Source organism: Protopterus annectens, chromosome 7.part0, assembly GCF_019279795.1.
Source record: "Protopterus annectens isolate FY-2018-M chromosome 7.part0, PAN1.0, whole genome shotgun sequence".
Taxonomy (NCBI): domain Eukaryota; kingdom Metazoa; phylum Chordata; order Ceratodontiformes; family Protopteridae; genus Protopterus; species Protopterus annectens.
Window position 1 is genome coordinate 1,318,908,886 of NC_056739.1, and position 27,474 is coordinate 1,318,936,359.

The following is a 27,474-nucleotide window of genomic DNA, read 5'->3' on the forward strand; positions in this document are numbered from 1 at the left end:
CTTTTGTGTTTCTCATGCCATGATGGGAATGGACCCCATACCTAAGTCAAAGTGTGATTAAAGTTAGTGAAATTAATACTATTTCAGTCTTTGGTGTTAGCCAAAGGTACTCTCTGTAGCACCCACAATGTGCCCATCATTGACTCCTCCTGTAATTCATATGGAGTTACATTTATCAGTAACGTATCTAAATATGACTTTAGATAATCTTTATGAAACCAATTACTCCTACTACTGTCGGAATTGCCTGGGTATCCCTCTTCCACATTTCCCTCAATTCCGTCTGCAGATCCTGGTATCTTATGACTTTGTGTCTCTGTATTTAAGACACTGTAAACACTGGGGTAGCAATTACAGAGATCAATGCTACTTTTGTCTTTTTTCATGGACATATCCTGTTTTCTTACATCAATTTTTTGAGCTGTTTTTAATGGGTGATCCCATGTGATATAACTTCATCATTCTCTATAATACTTGTGGCTCATGTACTGAGTGCTTCTCAGCTACTTCAGTATTGTATTGTTTTACAATACCCAATGCAACAGTCTTCCCTCATTATTATGCCTTTCAGTATAGAGATCCTCGGCCATCAGTGTATCACACCCAACAGCAAGATGCACAATTGTTTCCACTTCTGTTTTACACAACCTGCATTTGTCTGTTTCTCCCACATGTTCAATGGACTTTGTAAACCAATATGTACCTAGTCCACTATCCTGGGCCACTAATATTATATCCTTTCATCTTTTGCTTTAAATTCACCTCTCCTTAATCATTCCTGTGAGAGATCCTGATTTACATGAAGTTATTCCAGGAGTTTTCTGTACTTGCAACTGTATTTATGACTTTTCTACATTTCTTGTCTTCTGATTTGATCTTTCTTATATTATTTATTTTGGTTTTTGGCACATTCATTTGCTGCCTGTAATTTTTCTACTTCTGGTTTGGTTTTATTCCTGCTTGTCACCAATATACTTCTGCTAAACTAGGGAAGCTGGGAAGACATCTTAGATTTGTTCTCTTCATGTTTCAAAACTTTCACTATGTTTGGATCTGATGAGGTCAGTAGATATGTATGCAGTCCTATGACTGCAGATCTATACATGTGATCAATTTCAACAAGGTCTGTACCTCCTTCAGAGCAAGGGATAAATAATCTTGGTATACACTGACCTTTGTATATCATTTGATAAGCATGAAGTATTTTTCTTGTTTTCCTTTCCATCTGATCCAATACTTTTTGGGGCCAGTCAGTCACCCCAAAACATTAAGTTAGAACAGGAAGAGCAAACTGATTTATACCTTGGACTTTGTTTCTAGATGTCAGGGCTGTTTCCAGTATGTTTTATTCTTTCAAAATATTATTTTCTGAGTTTTATTCCCATTCATTCATGTTTTATTGTTGATCCTTCACCTTTTCCTGAATATTTATGCACTTCCACCTGCTCAATTTCCTTTATATCACATTCATGCCCAAGACTGATATTTTATTGGTACTGTAGCTTTCCTGCTTTAAATTTTGCTCTTGCACATTTATCAAGACTCAGTTACATTCTTATATCATCTGAGAAAGTTTTGTCCACTTCTAGTTGTGCTTTCAGTGCCTCATCTGATGAACTGCAAAGTTTTGAATCACCCACTAAACAAAGATGGGAAGTCTTTACACTTTGTCTGGGAGCCAAATTGTAACAATCACCTAATGTGTTAAGTAGACAACTTGACGGATTAAGGGTAAAACAAAAGAGCAGTAGTAACAAAGAGTCACCCTGGAATATCTCCCTTTGAATTTTATTCCTGGGATAATAATTTGTCCTTTATCATGGCTTAGCTGCAGAGTGGTCTGTCACTATTTCATTGTCACTGTAATGTAATTGAGCAATGTAGGGAGTATCTTAATACATCTGTAACCATTCCTTTATCCATGAATATTCATGATCATGGTTCACCATCACAATGTGAAAATGCATTTCGATGACAATGAGTTAGTCGAATGTGTGTTCTACCAATGCCCGTAATGTCAAACTGAAAATATGCAACTGCATATTAGTGAACGTGAGTACACATTCACTACTATGCAGTCAACATGTTGAACTGAGATCGTGGTACAGTGTGGATCAGAAAATGTTCCCGTTTCCTCACAGTAGTGCGATCTCAGAGTCAGTATACATATGTATATATATATATATATATATATATATATATATATATATATATATATATATATATATATATATATATATATAATATGCAGGGGGTGTGGGGGCACAGTCCCTCACAATGGGCAGTGCATCAGGGCTTCCCCCCCTGCAAAAATGTTACCAGTAGCACTTTGAGCACTGTTCAAATGTCGATTCTATGGTTAATATCTCTGACATTTTGATAATTCAGTATTATCAAATTCAGATAAAGAAGTCGATCAAAATATGTAAAAATGTTTTGATTTTCCACATTTTGATAGTAAAGCCATGCGTATACACTCAGTATGTGAAAAGCATTGCAGAAAGAAATGAGAATATTTTTCCACATTCATAGCTTTCTGATCCACTCACCTTTTTATTCCTCTTTCATCTTGTTCATGTCTTTATGTCTTATTTATATAGCTTTTAACCAATAGTATATTTATAAACTGTTAAATTCTGTTGTATCCCATGTTAGCCCCTACTGTTTCTTAATGTAAAACAAGTTGTTATTTTGTTTCCTGAATAAAGATTTTTCATTGCTTGATATTTTAAAAGTGTGCCAAATCATTTCTTGTTCAGTACTGTTTGGTAATTGCTTGTGTTGTGGTACTGTTACTGCATAGATTTATAACCTCAGAATTATACTAAACATTATGGGAACTATGGGTCCCTTACAATGTACATAAGCAGTGCCATGTAACTCTTAATGAATTTGGAATGCACAGAATTGAAAAGGAACATGGTTATATGAGTAATTCTGAGAGATCCCAGTAGTCCAATGAAGGAGGTCACTAAACTAAATTGGTTATTGTTATTTTTTAATTCTACTCAATGCAAAGAGGGTAATAAAAGATAAAGAAGTGCATATCCTCCAAGGTTAACTACGGTATGACAATACCTCTTCTTTTGTGCATTTTGACGAACTTCATGAGTTCTGCTCTCATGATGATAATATGCCAGACTCACACATAAAACTTTTTTTTTACCATAGCAACTCATTTATTATTTTGCAAGTTTCCATCTCAGTATTAAGCTCCTTCATTTATGTGTAGCTCATTTCCAAAATATTTTACCAGATTGGACTTGCATTGACCTGCTTTACAGTTTTCCCACTTTGTCTTTATCTTTGACATTTTTCAAACATGTTCATATCACAGTCCCCTATTATTGTTTAATATGCCCACTGTGGAAGAACAATCAACCTCTTTATTGCTGTTTGTCATGAAAGGAACACTCAGAAACACTAGAACTCTGCACTGTCAAGTTGCACCACAAAGTTCAAAGATATAAAAGTACTAAAAATCAGGAAAGCCACTTGTTCGGGGTACCACACAGATAAAGCTGGCTGCTTTTCTTTAGTGTTAGATGCACAAAGCCATGCCTGTCTTGTCAGATCATAATTTACTTGAAATGAATAGCTGTACAGTATCATAACTGGCCATGTTTGGTGAAGACTAGAACTGACAAAATTGCAATCTACAGAATTTGTGACCCATTCCATAGCTGAGTCTTTTGTCTGTTAATCTTCTGTATGGGCTGAATAAATACTTTGCTACATAAGCCAAATCTGTAACACCTGTAATGTTTATTGCCTTGGTGACACAGTTGAAGACATCTATAAGATCTGTGTTCCCTAATCTTCTTGCTGTAAAACCATGTCATTTTTGATGTTATGCTTTGTTGTCACTTGGTATTCAATAATCCATTCCCTTTTAAATGATTTTTGTTTCTTTTACCAGCACTGACGTCAAACTAGCTGATTTGTAGTCGCTTGCATCTCCCTTGATCTCACTTTGTGAGGTAGAGTCACATTTGCTTAATTGCTTTCTTTGTGTACAACCACATCCATCCAATATTAAAGAAATTAATCATTGATTTGCTCTTTTTCACAAGTCTAGGATAAATCATATCAAGGTGATTTAATCTGACTATCTCTAATCTTTGAGAACTAATGCAGAGCTTTCTTGTGAATGAATAGAGTCGCATCATCTACCTTGTCACATAGTCTCTGTTTGATTTAGGTTACTCCACTCTGTTTTGTTAATACTCAACAGAAGTATCTGTTTATCACAGGTTCAGTAGCAAACTATATCATTGTACATATATTCTATCCTTTTGTAAAAGACTTGATAGTTCTGTTCTTTTTTATTACTTTAATACAGCAGTATGCAGTTTGACTTATTTTCTTAAGTCTTGCATGCATTTCCAAAAGTCTTCTTACCTTCCTGCTTTATTTATTGTTGTTTCGGTGTTTCTTTATTTTCGTAAATTGTCTTTTAAACATCCTTGAAATCTCCTTTGTTACCTCTATGTTTTGCATCATTTTATTTTAATTGTTCCATGGAGAATAATTTGTTTCTTTTTTGATGACAGTTTTAATTTCCTCATATTAGGGGATACAAGTTCTGTTGTCAAAGAACACCTTGACATGAGCATAGTTGTTTGAGGAATGAAAAAAATATATGAGAGATTTAGTAAGCAAAAACATGCTGTATTACTGAAACATATCAATTCAGACTCGACTTGCATTGTCCCATAAAATGAACTACTTTATCTGACATACTTGCTTGTTGAAAAATTAAAAGAGGACTTACTTATTCACAATATGTTAATATTTTGCAATGAGTATGTTACTAAAATGTGTTGGAAAAAATGTGATGAATTTTAGACACCTTGGACTGCACGGTCATATTCAGGGATCATACCCTCTGCACTTGAAACTTTGTAGTATAGTTAAAATCACAGAAGAAAATGTCATCTTCTTACATATCTTAAAATTCGGCTGAATATTTCCAGAAATAGCATAAAACTTTAGGAATAATGCTTGAAAAAATGATGGATGTCTGGCTAGTGATCCAAAGCACCTGTGTAAGTGAGTACAGTTCCTTGTTAAGCAGTTACAGAAACAGCCACAGTATGCTGCCAAAACTCCTGACCATGCTATGAAATGGTGTCATTAGTGAAAATTATACAGTGGATATGCAAAACTCCAGAGAGATTAGCATTAGCATGCCACATATATTTTATTGATACTGCGCAAACATTACTATGTTTAGCTCAACCACTGAAAAAACAATGTTTATAAAAGTGTGCATGAGCATGGGATGTCATATATCACTATACAGCAACATGTTATGTACCCGTAGAAAGCCCAAGAGTCTAGAAAAACTGGATGCACCTTGTGCTTTTGAGTTACTGCAGGAGAGGGTGTAATTCATTAGTGAGACATACCCTTACATTTATTTGTGTATATCCCTGCCAAAAAATGGCAATCATTCCTGTAGCAATCAATTTAGGTTCCCTTCGCCCAGTCTAAAAGTCAAAGTCAGACTAAATTACATTGTTATTTAGAACTACACACATGTAGCTTAAATGAAATGTCCTGCATCAGCTCAATTCTTGAGATTACAAAGGAAAGTTAAACAACACATATAAGTACAGTAGGGAGTCAACTATCTGAACGTCGATTATCAGAAACATCAATTATCTGAACTCAGCCTTTCAAAGTTTTTGGGTAGGAAAAATCATAAAGTCTGAATATATAAATGTTATACATATTCACGTGTGCATATTTTTTGAGCTTGCAGCCAGGTCGTATGTGAAAAATATTTTTTATTGTCTACTGGAATCACTGAATGGTTGAAAGCATGCAGAAAAAAATGAGATTTTTGCAGTTTTCTATTCAGTTCAATGCATGTTTGAGTCTCCGAAAGGTTTGATTATCCGAACTACCCTAGGTTCCAATTAGTTCAGATAACCGACTCTCTACTGTAGAGGAATAAACATAACTAAAAAATACAGTACTACTCCCAATACTCACCGGAAAGAGCAGAGACATTTACCACCATTCATATACGTAAAGAATACCATCCCCTGAGTTAAATTATCTACACTATTTAAAGTAATACGAAACACACTACAGATTGAAATGCCTAAGTTATTTGTCTAATATTGCACTTGAGTGAGTTAAATAATACTGACTAAGGATATACTAAATAAATATTGCACTTACTTGGAACTGTTATTGAATCTTGTAGTCCTACAGTGGATACTGCGATATCTCTTGCCCATTGCCAGATGCTTAAACAGTCCATGCCCAGGATGCGTGTTGTCCTATATTATTTTGCTGGCCTTTTGGATGCTTCTTGCATTATAAAGATGTTGTACCAATGGAAGACTGGAACCTGTTACTTTCTCTGCAACCCTCACCACTCTTTCTAGCACCTTCCTTTCTGTAACTGTGCAGCTTCCATACCACACTGTGAAGTTGCAGGTGAGGATGTTCTCTATTGCACCTCTATAGAAGGTGGAGAGAATATGAGGAGGAAGCTTAGTTTTTTCAGCCTTCTTAAAAAGTGGAGCCATTGGTGCACTTTCTTGACAAGTTGGCTGGTGTTTCCCGACCACAAGAGATCCTTTGTTGTGTACACCCAGGAATTTCGTACTCTCAACCCTTTCCACACTCTCACCATTCATCCTGAGCAGTGTGTAGTTTGTTATCCTTTTCCTGAAGTCGATGATAAACTCTTTGGTCTTGGTTGCATTCAGGTCAAGGTTGTTCCCCTCGCACCAACTGATCAGAGATGCCACCTCCTGTCTGTATGCCCTTTCATCCTCCTTTGTGATGAGACCCACGACTATGGTGTCATCAGCAGACTTGATGATATGATTGGACTTGTGCTTAGTATAGCAGTCATGGGTCAGGATGGTGAATAACAGTGGGCTGAGAACACATCCCTGTGGAACTTTGGTGTTAATCGTGATGCACTTTTATGTATTCTTATCTAAACACACCCTCTGTGGTCTCTCTGTCAGGAAGCCCAGGATCCAGTTACGGAGATGTTTACTGATTCCTAAATGTGCCAGTTTTTCTATCAGTTGCATTGGTACCACCACATTAAATGCAGTGATGAAGTCTATGAACAGCATCCTCACATAGTTCTTTGCCCTCTAAATGCTCGAGAGAGATTTGTAGTGCTACTGATATGGCATCAGCCATGGATTGGTTAGCTCTGTACGCAAACTGCAGATGGTCAAAATCAGGAGGTAGGCATGATGAAAGATGCTTTTTGATCATCCGCTTAAAACACTTTCATTGCAGTGGATGTCAGATTGACTGGTCTGTAGTTGTTATGGCTGGAGGGAGTGGTTTTCTTAGGTAGTGGGATGATGCTAGTTTCCTTGTAGCATGAGCGTACTTTTGCCATGCTAAGAGAGTTGTTAAATTTTTCCTTGAGCACTGTGCATAGTGGATCAGCACAGCCATTTAACACCTTGCCCAGTATGTTGTCTGGGCAAGCAGCCTTCCTGGGGTTCACTCTCCTTGGCTCTCTTCTTACTTCCTCTATGCTGAGTAGTACATCCTTCTCGTCGGTGGGTAGCTTTAGTGCCAACCTGTTGTTTCTTTCCTCAAATCTACTAAAGAAGATGTTCAAACTGTCCAGGAATTCGATGCCATCTTCACACTATGCTGACCTGTTTTTGCAGTCAGTGATCTCCTGCATGCCTTGCCATTGTCTCCTTGTCCCATGTCATCAACAGCTTCATGTCAGGACTGCTACCAGTCCCATATTGGATCTTACCTCTCCATAGTCCCTCACTGAAATATACATATAAAATTCCATTCCCAGTTAATGTTATTTCTTATCATTTTTTTCTGCTTGCTGAACATGAAACACATGTATTGAATACTCATTGCATATACTGTAGCAGCATTATTATTAAATGTTAACAAAAAATTACACATTTGCATGATCTGCCAAGACCTGAGAAGTCTGCCTTATTTTAAAGCAAAGCAACCGTGTGTGAGAAAAGACTTTGTAGATTTCTTATGATATTCGAGTCCATCTCTTTTGTACCTAAAAACAACAACAAAAGAAATACCCCTGCTCCGACATGAAATCAAACTTGCTGCCATTATCCACACCTGAGGAAGTTCCACTTAAGTTGACACAAATGTATTTATTTATTATTTATTTATTTATTGACATTTGTTAACCGGGTTTGTCCAACTGGGCTTGTGGCCCATTTTCAATGGAGACCCGAGGAGAAAAGCTTCAGTAGTAGAACATTTTTTAAACAAGTACAATTTTAAGCAATATTGATATAATAGCAGTTATAGCAAAAAGATTCACATATGTTAGGTTACATGCATAAAGTTAAAGTTGCATTAAAAAGAAGCTTAGTAACATAATTTTACATTGATATAGTTCAATAGGTCAACAATAAAAAATTTTGTTTGCATAAAATTATGCAAATGCATAGTAGACACATTGGAGAGAGAGGTGTAATGAGGTACTAAGTATGGACCTTTTGAGAGTACATAAAGGGAAGGAAGACTAGGTGGGTTCATGGCAAGGGCAGGTCCTGAAATTGAGAAAATAAGCTTTTAGTTAATTTTTAAAGTATGAGGTGTGGGAGACTGAACGTAAGTCAAGGGGAAGTTTGTTCCAAGCATGGGCAAGGAAGTGTTTGTAGAGGAGTTTGCCTACTGACCTTTTTGGGTGGTAGACATCAAGTAATTGTTGGTTGGAAGTATGGAGGGTCTGGGATGAGATGTAGATGGAGACTAAGGAAGATAGAGATGGACAGAAGGAGGTTTTATAAAGAATACAGTGTAGCATATGAAATTGATAAGATAGCAGAAATTGGGGAAGTTCAAGCCATTGAAGAGAGTTTAAAGATATGCAGTGGTGTGAGTTGTATGGGGAGTTAGTAATGAATCAGGCTATTTTATGGTAAGTCTGTTGGAGTTTGTTTAGAGTGGAGGCCTGGATATTGGTAAGAACTGGGGCGACGTATAAGAGGGAGGGGAGGAGGAGTGCCTGGCCCAGGGTAAGTCTAGATTCAGGGGTTAGGAATTTTTTGTTCCGATATAGCAGACCTAGTTTTTGGTTTTTTTTTTTTTTTATACATTGGAGTATGTGTAGGTTGAACTTTAATTTGTCATCGATAATGACCCCTAGGAGTTTTGTGTGGGTATCAGGTTGGATAGTTGTGTTGTTAGAAGATGTAATAAAAAAGGAGGTTTTGTGATGAGAAAGAGAACGGGGAAGGAAAAGTAGGAGTTTGGTCTTTTTGGGATTTAGGATCAGTAAGTTGTGAAAGAGCCATTGTTCAGTGGATAGTAGGGCTTGTTGGGTCAGGGAGTGTAGTTCAGGAATGTTATTTGAGATCGATATAAGTGTAGAGTCATCAGCATACTGAATAAGGGAGGATTTTTTTGCATGAGGTATAAAGATCATTGGTGAAGATGTTAAACAAAAGGAGTCCCAAGATGGAGCCTTGGGGAACACCAGTGGAGATGGGAAGGAAAGGTGAGGTTGATGAGAGCCATTTGACAGATAGTTACCTATCTGGTAGGGAACAATTAAACCATGCAAGTGTGGCAGGGGATAGGTGGAGATTTGCGAGTTTGGATAGTAGTAGAGGATGAGAGACAGTATCAAAGGCTTTGAATAGATCTAGAAAGAGACAGGAAATGAGTTTATTGTTGTCTAGGGCCTCTGCAATGATATGAGTGAAGGAGAGGAGGGCAGTGGTGGTGCTGTGGTGAGGACGAAATCCATGTTGGGTAGGGGTAAGTAAGTGGTGAGTGAGGAGGTGATTGAGAAGCTGCGAGTGAATACATTTTTCTAATATCTTGGAGAGGGGGGACAGAATGGCAATGGTGAATGGGTCGGTAGTTTGAGGAGTCAGTGGAGTTTCCACCATTATGAAGAGGGATTTCCAAAGGGTTGGAACAGTAGATTCCAGAATAGATTGCTTAATTAGTATAGATATAGGATAGGCAATTGAGTCAGCAGCAAGTTTGAGGAATGTAGGAGATAGATTGTCAGTGGAAGGAGAGCAAGTTTTAGCTTACATATACAAATACATAGAATGTAAATGCTGAAAAATAAACCATACAGCATATAAGAGAGCATGCCCAGTATGTATGCAAACAGCACACAAATAGAGCAAGAGAGAGAGTGGTGTACAAAAAAGCTGTACAAGGGAGCAGGAAAATCTAGGTACAAAAAATAATAAAATGACATATAAACATGAAGAAATATTACCAAAAATATACATCCTTAATGTAAAACTGTTTAACCAAGTAAGACTACAGACCATCTCATTTTATTAACTGAACTATCTGACTAACTTATAAAATATAACTACATTAAACTAAAGGGAAAAAAAACAGAAAACAGCAATAAATATATACATCAAGTGTAATGCATGATAGCTCTTAATGAGATCTTTTACTAATCATGGTGCAAATATACTGTTCTGGATTTAGCCACATACCACTCTCACCAAAAACCACAACTTCTACATAATCTAACTTTTCATCAGAGTTATTTTCACACTCATCTTCAGTAAAATAAATGTCTAGATGTTCTCTTGTTCTTTCTTTGAGTTTATTCCTGTAATTTTAGCAGCCCAAATATCCTGTATGCATATTTTTTTATATTAATTAACAATAGTCATATCTTTTCATATGCAATACATCACATCTATTCAGAACTTTACTATCGTTCAGTCTTCACTGAATACAATGACGACTCACTCATATTACTACTCATGCTTGGTTGACAGGATGAAGTGCAGTGATTCTCAGTCGAACAGCTGGTTTACTGAACTGACATTTTTTGGGTGTTGCAAATAAGTTTTGGTTAAGGTTAGACTTACAGTTAGGTAACAGGATAGATGAAGAGTGTGTGATTGTGAGCGTTTAGGGTCAGGGTTTAGGTTAGGGTATAGATGAAGTGTATGCATATAGGTTTGTGCAAGTGTGTGCATGGCGAGTGTCTGAGCTGTCCTGTATGCTGATAGTGTTATGGGAAGTATTTCTTTTAATTTAAGATGCAGGTTAGCGGCATCGGAGGGCTAGAACTACAGTTTCCATGGATTACTAAGGTGAAGCAGGGGTTTCTGTAGAATTGATTCTGAAGAAGTCCTATGCAGAGGACAAAAGCACTCAAACATACATACAATAAAGAAGTTTTTTTTATATTTTATCGTGCCTTTTATTCCATGGTGCTGAACGATACTGTAGTGTGTTTTTACTAGTTTCTTTAGAATCACCTTTCCAAGTTTACAGGGTTGGGCTCTACAATAATAACTGAAAGAGCGCATATGGCACTCAGATCTTTTCTAAAACTAAGCCAATCCCATCCACAGATAATATTCAAATTGCTGAATTATGCAGACAAAGTGGCATTATTGTCAAAGATTAAGGAAAGGAAGAATTCCTGATAGGGGGTGTAATGTCCACTTATTTCAAGACTTCTCAAAACAAACTGCAGCTAAGAGGAAGTCCTTTGCTACAGTATATGCTCTAAGTAATAAGAATGGAATACCAAGTACCTTTTTATATCTCACAGCACTGAATATCAAATGGCAGGACACTTACCACAAATGTTACTCTCCATCCATGGCCCTGCATTGCTTACAAGACAAGTTGTTGCAGGACTTAGTCCCTAATAGTGCTGACTTAACCTCCAGAGCATCATCAGCGTGTCAGGACAGGATGAAGGTTAAGACTCAACCTGAGAAATATGTGAAAATACTGACACTCAGATGTGGTGATTCCTTTTTTTCAAATGGAGACATTAGAACTGAAAGGGGAAGCCGATACTCCCTATGATAGCCCAGACAGGATTTGCAAACCTGTAAGTAGGCAGCTGTTCAAAATAGGACCACCAAAAGATTCAGGATCCACTGAAATTCAGGATAGCAGTCAGCCACCTCTTACAGACCCAGACTGGTGTACCCAGACCTTTAATATTGTAGAGGGAGTACCGATGATGGCTCAACTTAAAAAGAGAATGCTCTACAGAAATAAATGAAAGGAAATAAAGGTGTGAAAGGACAGGCAATGAATTTTGAGTCAGAGAAACCAAAACTTCCCAGGAAGCCAGTCTGAGCAGAAGGTACTGTTTTATCTTGATTAATACAGGTTACCTTAACTATGCTGTGTGTGGGCATGGTTTAGTGCAAGGGTGCAGATTGGAAGCACCCAGTTATAAGCCTAATGGTGAACTGTTTAAAACGGGCTCACCAATTGACTTTAGTTATATAGTTAAAAGTATGGTTTTGTTATGCAAGTAGCCAGTTCTTCTATTATATTAGTTATTAATGTGAGCAGCACTATCTATTAACACTAGAGATTTGTCTTCTAAAGTGAAATGAAATTTGCTTAAATGTTTTATAAAGAAACGTAAGCCTGATATTTTAAATGTTACAAGAAGTTAAAATTACAGAGAGACACAGACAATGTTTCTTCTCATTTATGGAGAAACCATGTGTAGCTAGTCTATTAGTGCAATCCAAAGCTGGGGAAGCAACATATATTAATGATAAGTTAGGGTGGGAAATAAAGAATACAGTGACTGGTCAATAGGTTCACTGGGCCATAGCAAGAGTGAAGAAAGAACATCATATTTTATTATCTGCAGTGTGTACAGCTCAAATACAGACACCTCTTGTTTCTTTTCAACTGTTTATGCACAGCTGCATTCCATTATGGTAGGAGACGAACACATTCTGATGGGTGGGGTTGTTTAATGTCATCTTGAATTCTATCAAAGATAGAGCAAATCCTAAGTCTGAATTACATAGGAAAGCTCAAAAAGTTTTTAATGCAGAAATAAGTAATTCAGCTATGTGTGATATTGCAACACTTCTGTCACATCGAATTCTAATCTACATTTTTTTGCTCCTGGCAGTTTAGCAGGTTGTAGACTAGATTACTGACTAGTATGATCTAGGTTAGTACCGGGAGTGAAGGTAATCCAAACACTGCCTTATGCCTTGATAGACCATTCAGCTATGGGTATTTGGTTTAGCCTAGAAGGAATGTGTGAGGGCAGGTCAAAAATAGTGAGTAGATCTGTTAATTTTTCAACAGAAAATGGCAGATCTTATTTGTAGGGAAGTTAAAAGATTTGTGTTACTGAAACTACCCACTAGTATGCACGCTAGTTATTAGAATCTGTAGGAGTTTTTTTCATTAGTGTATTTTACTTGTTGTTCTGAGTGACTGCAAACTGGGCGCCATAGTCGAAAACACATCTGACACAGATATCCTTCAGAAGGGCCTCACAGAAACGGATAACTGGTGCCAGAGCCATGGCCTAAAGTTAAACGCCAAGAAATGCATAGTCATACCCTTCGGAAAAAAACAAGGTTACCCCTAGCTACCATATAGGTGGCAATCCACTGAGCATAGAAGAAGTCATCAGGGATCTGGGGACCCAGGTTGACAGTAGCCTTTCGTTTGACACTCATGTTGCTAAAGTAGTCAGGAAAACCTTCTACATTGCCCACCTGATCATGAAGGGATTCACATCTAGATCAAGGGAGGTCATCGTCCCCCTGTACTCATCACTCATTAGACCTATGATTGAGTACAATGCCCCATTCGGAATGTATCTGACCCGACACCTGCAGCAGCTGGAAAGGCCCCAAAAGTTCCTCACCAAAAGGATAAAGGGTCTCAAAAATATGTCTTATGCTGCTCGACTGAAAGAACTCCAGCTCTATTCAGTCTCATACCGCTTGCTCAGAGGTGACCTGTGCCTGACATATAAGGCCATGTCAAACCCAGATTTGATGAATATGCTTCACTTCAAAAAATCTAGATCCCTCAGAACCACAAGGGCGGGAGACTTAAACCTTGACACGGTTATTAATAGAACGTGCTGGAGGGACAGATTCATCACCCAGAGACTCCCTATGCTGTGGAACAAAATCCCGGTACATGTGAGGCAGAGCACCTCGCTGGCCTTGTTCAAGAGGAATCTTGACCAATGGATGGGAGATCACAGATATACCCCAGGGATTACTTCAGTGTCACTGCTTGACAGAGGCACAGCAAAATAATAGGCATAGTTTTATTCAAACTAAAGGGGTGGCGAAAGCCACATACTATGGGCTAGGCTTATAAATGCCCTTGGGCAGATAGCCTAGTATGAACCTATGAACCTATGAGTGAGTAGTGTGCACGGACGCTAATGCCTGCCAAAGATCCCCCCTTTTTTGAAATTAACTTAAAATTAACAGCATCCCTTAATTAACAGTTGACCCTGAACTTCCTCTTGATTTACTGTTAGCTACTGCCCATAAAACTCACAGTGGTGTTGCCAGTCACAGTTAAATATAATCGCACTTTAACCAGTACCTTACCTACTCTAGTTCACTGTTTCAGTTCTTTGCTGAGTTCCTTACTTTCTGGAGTGAGATTCAGCCAGCTACGTTTGCCCTCACTATTGCTCAGGCTCACGTTGCTGCCCACCCTGTCCCCTTATCCCACCCACCCTGCCTATACCCAATTTATTCATAACCGCAATCACCTGACTTCCCTAACACCTCCCACTAAACTGTTGCATCATCCTCTAACCACTCCCCTGTCATTTCTTTCACCACCTGCTCATTATTTGTTTCTGTGGTGCTCTGCCACATCACACTATCCTTTCTTCCTCTAATAACTCCGAAACCAGATAACTTAACTCCACATATACTACCACCACCTCCTTCAACTCTCACCATGCTTGCACCTTCTATTTTCTTAGCAATTCACCTCTCCCTAGGCTACCATCTAAACCAGTCCACTATCACTAACCACAATTACCTAAACTCCCCCACACTAACCTATTCAAACAATCACCACCATGATCACATATACAATTCACCTACCATCTTCAACCACACCCCCTCTGATCTCACCAAGCTCACCTAAAAAGAAACTAATTATAAACAACTACCCAGTTTACTCATACACCATACGATCACCAATTACCTACACACACTGACCACTGCTACTAACCAACCTGTACTCAGTAGTGACATCCACCCTAACCCAGGCCCCTCCCCTACTATACCTACTACTGCAAACCTACATGGACCTAATATCCCTTGGAAGCAAAAACCCTCTGACCTCTTAATACTCAGTATAAACATCCACAGCATCATGAATAAAATTAAAGAGCTACATGCCTCTATATCTTTCTATAACCCTGACATTGTACTCCTAACTGAGACCTGACTCAAGCCCCACATCAAAGATACCATCATTGCCCCTCCTGGCTACAACATCCTTAGATGTGATTGAATAGCTAAAAGAGGCGGGGGTATTGCCCTACTTTACAGGCATAACCTTACTGTCCAACAAATACGTAAAGATATCACCACTTTCAGCTATGCAGAAACCCTGTTTGCAAATATAAAATGAAACCAGCAGAAACAACTCAACATTATAGGTGTCTACTTAACACCAGACAACAATATTGCCACTCTAGAGTCCATTTTACATTGGACTTCCACCGGCCTCCCTCAGGATACACTTATCCTGGGAGACATCAACATTGATTGGGCCTCTATCATGGCACCCCCCCTCCCGAAGTACCACTTAAACCTATTTAACTTCACACAGCTTATCCAATCCCCACTCATATAGACAAATCCACCAAAAAGGAATCCATATTAGACTGGTTCCTAACCAACAAGCTTTAATCTTTCAATATATCTGATACGTTACCCAACTCCTTCAATAATCACCAACCCACATTCATATTAAGACAGCACACAAAACCCATAAAATCCCCATCCTACTTTCTATCCATAGTTCCAAAAATTTCCTACCAGACCAATTCATCAACACCTTAAAAAAAAGTGGTCACCTCTTAAAACTCTACGATTAGCGGAAGCAGTGGAGTAATTTCATACTAGCTTCTTAGATATCCTTAATCTTATGGCCCCACAATGTATAATTTGTACTAAAACTAACCCAGCCCCCTGGATCTCAAAGGACACAAGATCCCTACTCAAACAACGAGACATAGCTTGGGCAACCTGGCATACCAGCAAAACAAGTACAAATTGACAATACTTCCTAGGGCTTATAAATAAAGCATAAAAACAAATACGTAATGACAAAAAATGTTATTATATCCAGCTACAAAAGACTCACTACAATGATCCACAAAGATTCTGGTCCGCAATCAACCACATTCTCCAACCAGGCAAAATCACCATCCCAAATCCTAACACTAAGGGTGATAACAATGATATTGCCACCCAGTTTAATGACTATTTCACCTCCTCCATCCAAAATTTATTCAACAATTTCCCCACTACTACTACTAAAAATACCCCCAAAATACAAAACTGTCACCGTAAGACCAACACCCACTTCTCTCTCTCAAGCCAGTTCCAAACTGACCTAATTCGTAAACACCTTGCCAAATTGAAACCCACCACTCTCGCTGCCGATAAACTTCCCACTTATGACCTCAGGATTGCCGCCTCTGCCATCACCTACCCTACTTCCATATGCATCAATAGATCCATAGCTGAACACAATGTCCCCTCTCTCTGGAAAATTTGTTACGTCATCCCCCTACACAAAGGTGGAGCATTGACAGAACATAGTAATTATTGCCCCATAGCTATACTATCTCCCCTATCAAAAATCTTAGAAAAATGTGTACACACCCAACTATTGAATCATCTTCTTCAATATAACTTGCTAGCAAATTACCAATATGGATTTCGGCCAAACCATAGTACCATCTCTGGCCTTATATCCTTTTCTGACCACATCAACCAACAAAGAAATCTTGGTAACTTAGTATCTGTTGGCTTCCTAGACCTGTCAAAGGCATCTGACACAGTATCCCACTGCAAATTACTATCGACTCTCTCTGAGTTCAATCTGAAATACTCAGTTCTACTGTGGTTTAAAAATTATCTGTCCCTCCGGCAACAAGCTGTTAAATGGCATAACTCTCTCTCCCCTCTCCTCCCAGTGGGACAAGGTGTTCCGCAAGGATCCATTCTTGGTCCCTTACTATTTTTCATCTTTACCAATAACCTCCCCTTGGCTACCCAACAAACTAATATAGTATGGTATGCTGATGGCACCACCCTTATTTGCTCAGCCTCTTCTCCAAGATAGAACCCAGGAAGCCTTCACTACTATAGAAAAATGGCTATATTCCTTCCAACTCATACTAAACCCATCTAAGACCCAACTCATGATCTTCCACCCATCCAAAACTTTCACCCCTACCTCGTCATTCTAAATAATATCTTCCAACAATACCCTTATCACACCAGTAACCCAAGCTAAGCTACTAGGTGTAACTATTGACTAAAACCTAAAATTCGACAAACATATAGCACTAACAATTGTCAAAGTTCATAAAAAACTTGATTCACTCTACCACAGCAAGAGCTTCCTCAGACAGGAATCCCGAATCACTTTCTCTCGTACTCATCTACTCTCCACCTTACTATACACTTCCCCAGTCCTAACTAACCTAAACAAAACTGATCTTCTGAATCTATCTACCTGCTACAATAAAATCTCAAAATTTGTAACCAATGCTAAGTTTCATTCTTATCACTGCCTTTCCTTAAGACAACTAGGATGGTTAGAACTCCCTAACCTACTAAAATACAATCAACTTCTCCTGACCCAGCAACTGCTATACCATCCAAATAAAATACCTGCCCTCTTTGGTCTGCTCACCTTCCATAATACTGCCCATCAACTAAGATCTTCCAATGCCACCCTACAGACTGTTACCAATTGCTTACATACCTCAGGCCAATCTCTTTATTCTTATGCAGTTGCTGAGGCCTGGAACTCTCTACCCCCTGACATTCGATGTCTAAATAGTAAACATACTTTCATATCCCTACTAAAAGATCTCCTATTCAAAACTTGGATATGTTCCTGTACTGAACCAGACTAATTTCACCTGTTCCTATCTTTCAACATCCCTAGATCACAGGTGAACTGTGTAGTTTCAGTTAGTGCATAATACTGTGAACCAGGTGTTTACGCTGCCTTTATAGTTATGATTTCTAGTTTATGACCCTGTTTGTTTATGGAAACTTCTTTTTGAATTTATGTTCAAGCAATTCTATATTTGTTGTATAATATCTTGTTTAATTGTTTCTCAATATTGTAATCACTGTATGCTGCATCAATTGTAAAACTCTGATTTTTACTCCTTTTATATGTTCTATGCTCTTTGTACAAAATAGCTATGTTTATATATTTTTTTAATTATTTTTATTATTTTTTTATAACTTTTTACTATGTATTTGGAGCATTTCTCCCCGGTCCTCTACTGAAAATGGTTGCTTGGTGAGAAGCATGTAAAGGAGAGAATATCTCCATTTGTTCATCAGCCAAAGTCATCATGTTAGCCAATTTGGATGCTCATTTCATGACTGTAGAAGCCAAGGTTCAAGGCTGCTGGGACCTATGCAAATGGAAAAGGTTTAAGAATAAATGTCTGTTATGGGAATATATACTAGCAGGGATAGAACTCTCAAAAATATTCATAAATTTATTTAGTTGCTTATTTATCCTTTGTTGTCCGAATTACTTCCAGTAGGCTAGTAGCCTCTTTTCAGAGAAGACTGAGGTGGTATTTATATTACTAGGGGAAATTTGGCCATGGCTTTGGAGAACTTCCCCTACTCTTTTTGACAGATGCCATGGGATATTTTGCTTCCACCTGAGCTACCACCAATTCAAGCATATGAGGCCGTGGTTTGACATTTCATCCAAAGGACAGTATACAACAACCGCTCCCCACCCCCACCCAATGCTTTATTGCAGTGTCAGAAATTGAGCAACCTGTTGTAGGAATATAACCCACAGACGTCTGCACCAAATATGAGTGGGCTACCTCTTGCATGAGTGGCAAATTCAAAAATCTTTAGCGGTAAGGCACAGCTGTACCTGAGAAGGGCAGCCCTGTAGTCGTGGGCACTAGAGAGCAAACCTGACAAGTTTTTAGCTTTCACGTTAAGACAACAGAAAGTAATATGACATATTCATTCTGTAAAGCAAAGGAATAAAATCTTTTCAGATGCTAATCAAATAGCTGAGGCTTTTGCAAAATCTTATTAAGAATTATATACTAAGCGTGATTTAATAGATAACATAGTATCAATGATAGAACAATGGGTCTCAAAGTTGCCTTTGACACATCTAACTGGTGCTGTTAGGAACCTGATCTAGAGCAGTATTCAGGAATTTGAAGTGTTAGCAGCAATAAATTGTAATGCAATAAGGAATGCATCAGTCCCTGATGTACTGATAACATTAGTGTATAAATCCCTTAAAAAATTATTATTAGGACCCCCTAACACAACTATATAAGGGTATTTTGAATATGGGGTGGGCCGGTCCCATACTCTATGAAAGAATCAAGAGTTATACTAATTCCTAAGCCTAGGAAAGATCCAGCTAAGATATCCGACTACCAACCCATCTCTCTGTTAAATCTAGAGGTCAAGCTCTATGCAAAGATTCTAGCTCTTCATATACAACCCATACATCTGAGTACCATGCATAAATACCAGGCTGGACTCATGAAGGACAAGGCTAGTGCAGATCAGCCTTATGATGTTACAAGAACAGCTGATGATGGATGATCCAGGATAAGGTATTTTAGTGGATTTTGAAAAGTCCTTCTAGTCCGTATGTTGAGATTGTTTATATAAAGTCATGCAGGGGTTTGGCTTCACAGATGAATTCTTATTGGGTATTCACCATTTTTCAGAAAAATGCATGCTAACACAAATCCTGTTAGCATAACAACTTTCTAAGTTTATAAGAGCAATATTTAAAATGTGTCCCTATTTTTGGGCCTTTGTTCCCCCATTATTTCAGGCTTTGTCCAGATTTCTTGCACTAAGAGTTGGAGATGTATGGCTGTAGTAGAAGGCAACTGCAAGAGGGGTCATCCCTGCTTACAGTTTCAGGATTCAGAAGGATGTCCAGAAATGTTTTCATCTTAGGCATGCTATATTCACATCTTAATTAATAAATCCATTAAGGCTAACACCCAGAAGCTAATGGCACTGTTAATAACAGTCTATATAATTTCAGAGAACAGTCACATCATCGAACAGGCTTGAATCAAAAATGTAGCCCTTCAAACCATTCTGACTGTGATCATCTTATGATCGGATCAGGAAACTTGCCCCTTTCCCCACTGTAGTGTTATCTTACAGTTGGCTTATATAATTAGCTGGGGTGTAGGGGTTTGACAGACTGCATTTTTGATGCAATGAGCTTTGACAATGTGTTAGTTTGCTGAAATGATATAGGCCCATGTTAATAAACCCTCATACGAATTCTGGGAATCTCAAGCTTAAGGTGAGGCATATCTATAGTAGCCTGAATATATCTGAGAGAGAGAAAATCCAACACTCATTATCAGTCAGGTTAGAGATTCTAGGCTGCATTCCTTCCTCTACACTGGTGACATCCCAAATTAGGTTGCTAAAACTCTTACACCACTATCTGTCACCGTCTGAACATCATTTGAAAACAGTAATGGGAGATACTGGAATCATAAGTGGACTCTGGAATTTGTATTAAAATGTTGGGTAATCTGTCAGAGCTGTGTGGCTTCAGATCCAGGGATTCAGCACAAACTCTCTCTGTGTCCAATCACTATAGATGGAAGTTTGCAAACTGTGCAACAGAGTGTAGAGGGGGGCGTCTTTTTTGGGAGAAGAAGACTGGATATGTCTATTTGTAAAGCCCTTCAGTACATTACCAAAGGCTTTGAAGCAAGCAATGGTCAAATCAGATAGTGTTAATTACTAGATTGTACATAGCACCAGCATGGAAGCACCCACTCTCAATATCATTTCAGAGCTGGAGCAAATTCCTTCTGTGCTATGCTAAGAGGCTGTGTACCTTGGACACATTAAACAATAACTGCAACCCCTTTGGTGAGAGCAAACTCTATTACTATATCAAACATGTGGAAGCAACTCATGCTGTATTTCATGTGAAATCTGTTTCTGCTAGGGATTAATTCTTTTAGTCTCATTTTTGTTCCTTCTATTTTAAATCTGTTAACATTGTTTTTAATTATGAACTTAATATTGTCTGTGTTTACATGGTTATCTAATACTATTGATGTGTTATTAATCTAGTTGTGCTATCAGTCTGTTGTTTAATAAAGCATTGTAAGAATAAAATGTGCATTTTTCTTTAATGACAAGGTACTAGTTCTAGCAGTATGACTCATTTTTTTCTCTCTGTAGTTATTCTTCACATTTTCTGTCTTCTCTTCATATTTGTTTAACCCAATAAGAGTTACCGTGGTATGTGCTTGTGTATATTAATCCGGTATCTTTTGCTTTAAATATAAACTGGAGCACCACTTAAGAAATTGGTTAAGTAGGAAACTGGCCTGACATACTGGTTCTAAGCATGTGCAATACACTGTACTGGAAGCAAATGTATACTTTTGTTCTCTGTTTACTTTCATCTTCTTCAAAGAAAAATAAGAGAAATATATGCTATGATCCTAGAAAGTTCCTTTGAAACAATGTGACCATGTGCTTGAAAGTAATAAATCCCCAGACAAAAGGCTAATCGCTAATGTTTATGATGCCTTGGTTATTTTTGCTCTGAATATTTTCATTTCAGCTCTGCGCACTGTATATTCAGTACACAGACTTTTGATAAAAAAATGTATTTGATTTGCTATGTATACCTACATAAAGCAGAAGTTTTATCAGTGTGATGACAGAATATCACAAAGGCCAACCTGAAGGCAGGATTGCACATTATACTGCGTACTTAACTAAGCCGTGATATCCTACACGTGGAAAGATCAATGAAAAATTATACTTGTAACCTTGTTCTTGTTTCTGACCTCCTATATCACATCTTGCATCCCTCTTAGATGAACTATTGTTTAAATCATTATTACTGTGATGCTGAGGTGTAGGGCAAATGCATGTGTGGTGGGTTCATTTTGTTCCTTGTTCCTCTATCACTGAGAATTGTTGGGCTTCCATGAGTCTCTACACAAATAGTGTGTTGCAGTTTAGCTGTTGTACCAAATAGCTGCAACAAATTACCTGAATGACAGATTTGCAGTAGTCTGGGCAAATACACAGTGATACCCAAAATGCTCGTTCTCCATTAAAACACCAGTTTTCCATGTTGAATTGCCAACTTCCTTAAGTTCATAACTAATCAGAATGTGTGTAACACAGACAATACACAATTTTACAGAAAGCAAATAATGCGTGATTGTGTATCAACCATTTGGCTGACAGGTTCAGTTAAACTTCTATCCCCAGTCCCCCCAATAGTCCAAAGGAAATACCGCATACCACAATCCCCCCAACCATTCCTAGGGACTAGATTATCAATGCACTTTCCAAGGCCAAAAACACTGCATAGATGGGCCCTGATAGCATCTCAGGATGTTTAATAAATAGACCAAAAATTAAAACTGGTGAGATGGTGCATGAATTTCACCAAAACAAAAACAAAAATGCACCACATGGACTGTTAGACAAGTAGTTTAGTAACCAAACAGTAAAATGCTCAGCAGATAAAATTGGTTAAGCGCTTTCATCAACCAAAGAATGACTTCCTCAGAACCTTCTGAGGAAGTCATTCTTTGGTTGATGAAAGCACTTAACCAATTTTATCTGCTGAGCATTTTACCATATGTTTAATAAATAGCATAAAACATGACCTCTCTGGTCCACTTGAATCACTCTTCAACTGCAGCTTTCAGTCAGGTTTTGTGCCCAAGGAGTGGAAGATGGCTACAGTCATTCCCCTGCACAAAGGAAGTCCAACCACTGATCTGAATAACTACAGGCCCATAAGTCTTCTGGCTCATATGTAAGGTCATGGAAGGAATAATCATGAACATGATAAATGAGGACATAGGTAACCTGCAAACACTAGCTCCAGCACAGTTTAACTACGTTAAAATAAGGTCATGCCTATTAAATCTATTGGACCTTTTTGAGAAAGTCACCAAAGCACTGGATGAAGATAAGACTGTTCACACAGCTTACCTTAACCCAGCCAAGGATTTTGATACAATACCCTACTCAAGCATTATAGACTAGCTCACTAGTTTAGGTATATTTATCACCTGCTGGATAGCCAGCTGGCTCACTGATAGGACACATGAGTTCAAAATTGGTGAGGACACCTCCACCAAGAGGCCAATCACTAGCGGAGTCCCACAGGGCTCTGTACTGGGCCTATTCCTTTTTGGAATTTATTTCTCTGAAATGAAGTCAAATGTTAAAGGTTATGGCTGACTTAGTTTGCAGATGACTGAAAGCTGGGGGTTATCATCAACTGCCCTGCAGACACTAGCATGCTGCACGAAGGTCTGTCTATGACTAACAAAGGGTGCCAAAGCCTTTGTCTTAAATTCAGTGGTAAGAAATACATAATTGTACCGTTTGGGAGGTCAACCATTCCAGCTATTTAGCATAAAGATAATACACACCTAAGAGTGCACCCAGTGGTCAAAGATCTGGGTATGTATGTAGACAGTAGCCTTACCTTCAACCACTGTGTGTCCACAGTGGTGAGGAAATCATTTTATGTTGTCAACTTACAAGTAAGGGCATGGCATTTAGGTCCAAAGATGTCATTATCCCACTGTACTCTGCCCTTATCAGACCAGTCATAGAGTACAGTACTCCCTTTGGTATGTACCTGACCAGCCATATGCAGCAACTAGAGTGACCTCAGAGATTCTTTACAAAAAGAATACAAGGGGTAAAGAATCTCTGAAAAAACTTGGCTAAACTTAAAAAGGCCCAATCCTGACCCCTGGGTCATTAGCCTAGTAACAATCTATGAATTTATGACTCTGCAAGAAGGGTTCACATTAATCCAGTGTAGCAATGGAAAGATGCTGTCACTAATAGGATAAAATATATTTTGGAATGGGAGGTGATTGAAGATGAGAGGAGCTGAATTTGCTGAAACCACAACCTGGAATTGTGGAAGTTTCCCTCAGGTGGTATATCATTTTGAGCAGTGAGCCAGACATAGGAAGACTGTGTTATTGAAGCCAGTTTAGCAAAATGTCCTGTGCTGGTGAATACTGCTTTGCCAGAAATACCTGACTTTGATTATAATCAGCAAAATAAGCAAAGTATTGCTGTGTACCTATTTAATATACTCTATTGTTTTAGAGTGAATTAAGCTAATACTGAAATCTTTCAGTCCCTTAAAGATGAAGCAAGCAAATTTGAACCTGCTGTTTGGAATGGAGTTGATATAATGAGATCGTCACGGTCTGGTTATGTCCTGCCTGCATCGATAGAAACGTTCTGGGTTAGCAGCAGCACCACCATTATGGATTCCAGTTTATGCACTGTGTATCCTACATACTAAAAAGTCTTTCCAAGTATTACACTTGTACATATATTCTTTCCCTTAACTTCAATCTTTCATTCTGGTATTTGCACACTCTCAAAATCAAGGCAAGGATTACCCCCTGTACCCACTCTCAAATTCCTCTTGTATCATTAAATAAAACTTACACCAAATCAACCTTTTACCTTCTTCTTGTGCCAGTTGATATTCTTTGTAACAACTTCGTATAGCAAAATGCTCCTTGCCTTCCCATACAAGTCACCATAATCAAATGCAACTTAATAATATATCTCATTCCCATAACTAATGTCTCTTTGCCAGTAACTTTCATGTAAAGTAATATAGCCTTGTTCTTCTCTATCCCTGTATACTACAAAGCCCATGGCAAAGGTACTAGTACTGTTTTATACTAGGGTAGAGATTGCCCACGAAATTTGTACAGCTAAGAACACCACATTTCTTGCCAAGATTACTCTTATTAAAGTCTTGTTTGAAGGAAGATAGCGGGTTACACTGCCCTGTCTGCATGAGGAGTCTGTTCCAGTGGTGAGGGAGGCTGGGTTACCCTGCTCTATCTGTGGGAGCAGTCTGTTCCAGGGGTGAGGGAGGATAGTGGGTTACACTGCTCTATCTGCAGGAGGAGTTTGTTCCAGTGGTGAGGGAGGATATTGGGTTACCTGCCTTTTCGACAGGAGTCTGTTCCAGTGGACAACCATTTAATTTTAAAATGGACAAACACAGTCTGTGAAAGATGTAGATACACACTGTCATTGGAGCAAAGCTTTCTCACGCAAACATGAAAAATGCAAACCAGGTTGTCATGGTTACACCCAAATTACTTACTGCCAACACTAAGGAACAAACACACAGACCCACATCTGCAGAGGTACTCACATGTAATTTACCCAAACTTCAAAGACCTCCTAAAAGCATCTGTCAATGACTCCACACCCACTCAAAAAAAGTCAGAGCTTCACACAACATACAACTCTGAAAATAATTGTAGCCCGGCTTCCAAACCCATGTGACAACACACAACACAAACAATCTTTCATGTTATTGGGGATTCCATTGTAAGACATACTGCTGTCCCCCTTACAAGGCTAAACAATTTTAAGATCACAGTGAGCTGTCTGTCTGGAACCAGGATCCACCAGATCACTCATACACTTAGGGGTTTAAATAATAAATACCAGTATACCAGTATGACATGGTCATACTCCATGTGGTATAAATGACCTAATAAACACCTCACTGAACTATATGAAGAGAGACATAATAGAGCATGTGTTCCAGGCAGGTATGAATCTAGCCTTTAGTAGCATCCTACCTTCACTAATTATGATGCCACAGTACCAGCAATAAATGACTGATTTCAACAGTTGGCTAAGTTTCTGGTTTCACAACAAGGCGATCCAATATTTGTCAATCTGGGGAGACATGATTGGCAAACCATGATGCTTTGCCAGAGATGGTTTACACTTGTCACCACTTAGCTTCTGGATACTGGTAAAAACTTTATCTACCCCCACAGTGCTTTTTTAGGCCATGCCAAATCGTTGTACCCTCCAACATAACAAAAATCACTCCTAACTACTTAAAGACACTGCTTCTCAATGCTAGGAGTTTAAATTAAAAAATGCAATCACTGGAGGCACTCCTCCCCCTGGAGAATGAAGACATATGTGTAGTCATGAAAACATGGCTTAGACCCACAGAAAGCACCCAGACTATCAAAGGTTACAAAGCCTTTCATTAATCCCTTTATGAAATTCACTAATGAACAATGCCTTTCATACATTTTGATCCCCCTCAGCTCAAAATAGAGCAAAGGAAGGAGGTGACATGATGTTCATTAAGGACAATTATACTGCTAGACTGGTCCAGCAGCATGTCTCACTTGAGCTGCTCCATGACCAACTAACCATAGCTACAACCCCCTGTCATATCCTTGCTAGCTACAGATCCCCTAACCTGAGTCTGGAAAACCACACCTCCTACCTAAACTTACTGGAATCTCTTAACATTCAGCCTAACACTATACTAATGGGTGGCTTCAACTACTCCTCCATAAACTGGAAGACATATGACCCATAATTCACTTGCTCAGAGGATTCTGAATTTTGTCAACACAAACAGCCTGGAACAGCTAGTTAGCTGCCCGAGTAGCGGTACAAATACCCTTGATCTAGTACTTATGAACATGGAGGAATGCTGCTCCCTCCAATGCATTAACTCCTCTCTGGTAAGATCTGATGATAAAAATTATCTCCTTTACTGTTAAAACTTCTTGATTGAAGGAGTGGTTGACTGTCCACTGAAATGTTTCCGTCACTTCCTCCCCTGACTGGGAGACCTCTACCTCTCTCTCCTGTCTCTTATGGGAGATCAAACCCCCCATCAAACTCCAAACCTGTTAAGAACTTTGTTAAAGCCAGTTACCTCAAACTAAGTGATGGCTTATTAAACTGCCAAGCCCTTCTGAACCTAGATGATATGGAGGGCTACTCTGACCTGTACACAAAAGCACTGTACAACCACATTCATAGCTCCATAGAGACAAGGATACTTTTAATGACTTGGTATGGCATCCACTGCTACTTTTCGATATGAAAGATGTTAATGAAGGTAATGAATTGGATGGTGTTGATCTATATGAATTCTTAAAATGACGTAGAGAATTGGAGGATGTTTTTATTAAATTGAAAAGTGGCAATGGTGGAGGAAATATCTTGAGGCATGTATACATTTAAGATTGTACCACATGGGCTAAGTATCACAAAAATCCCCATATATGGCCAGTTTTACCCTGACTTATTATCTAAATGGCAGAAATTAAATCTAGATACTAGTCATGGGTACATGCAACTTTTGGTACAACATTCCACTCAGGTGGAAGAAAGTTTTCTGACTGAACTGAATCTGATTAAGATGAAATTGTTTGAACAGTTACCTAAAATTATAGCTGATAAAGCCCTTAAGGAAGTTATATCATTTGTAACGTTATTCGAAGGCAAAGTACAACAGCAGAAAGTGTCGAAACTAGAGAGCTGGCAATGTTTTTTCATGACCCAGGTATAAGGAGCAGAAACATGTGAAACCTTTGGCTCC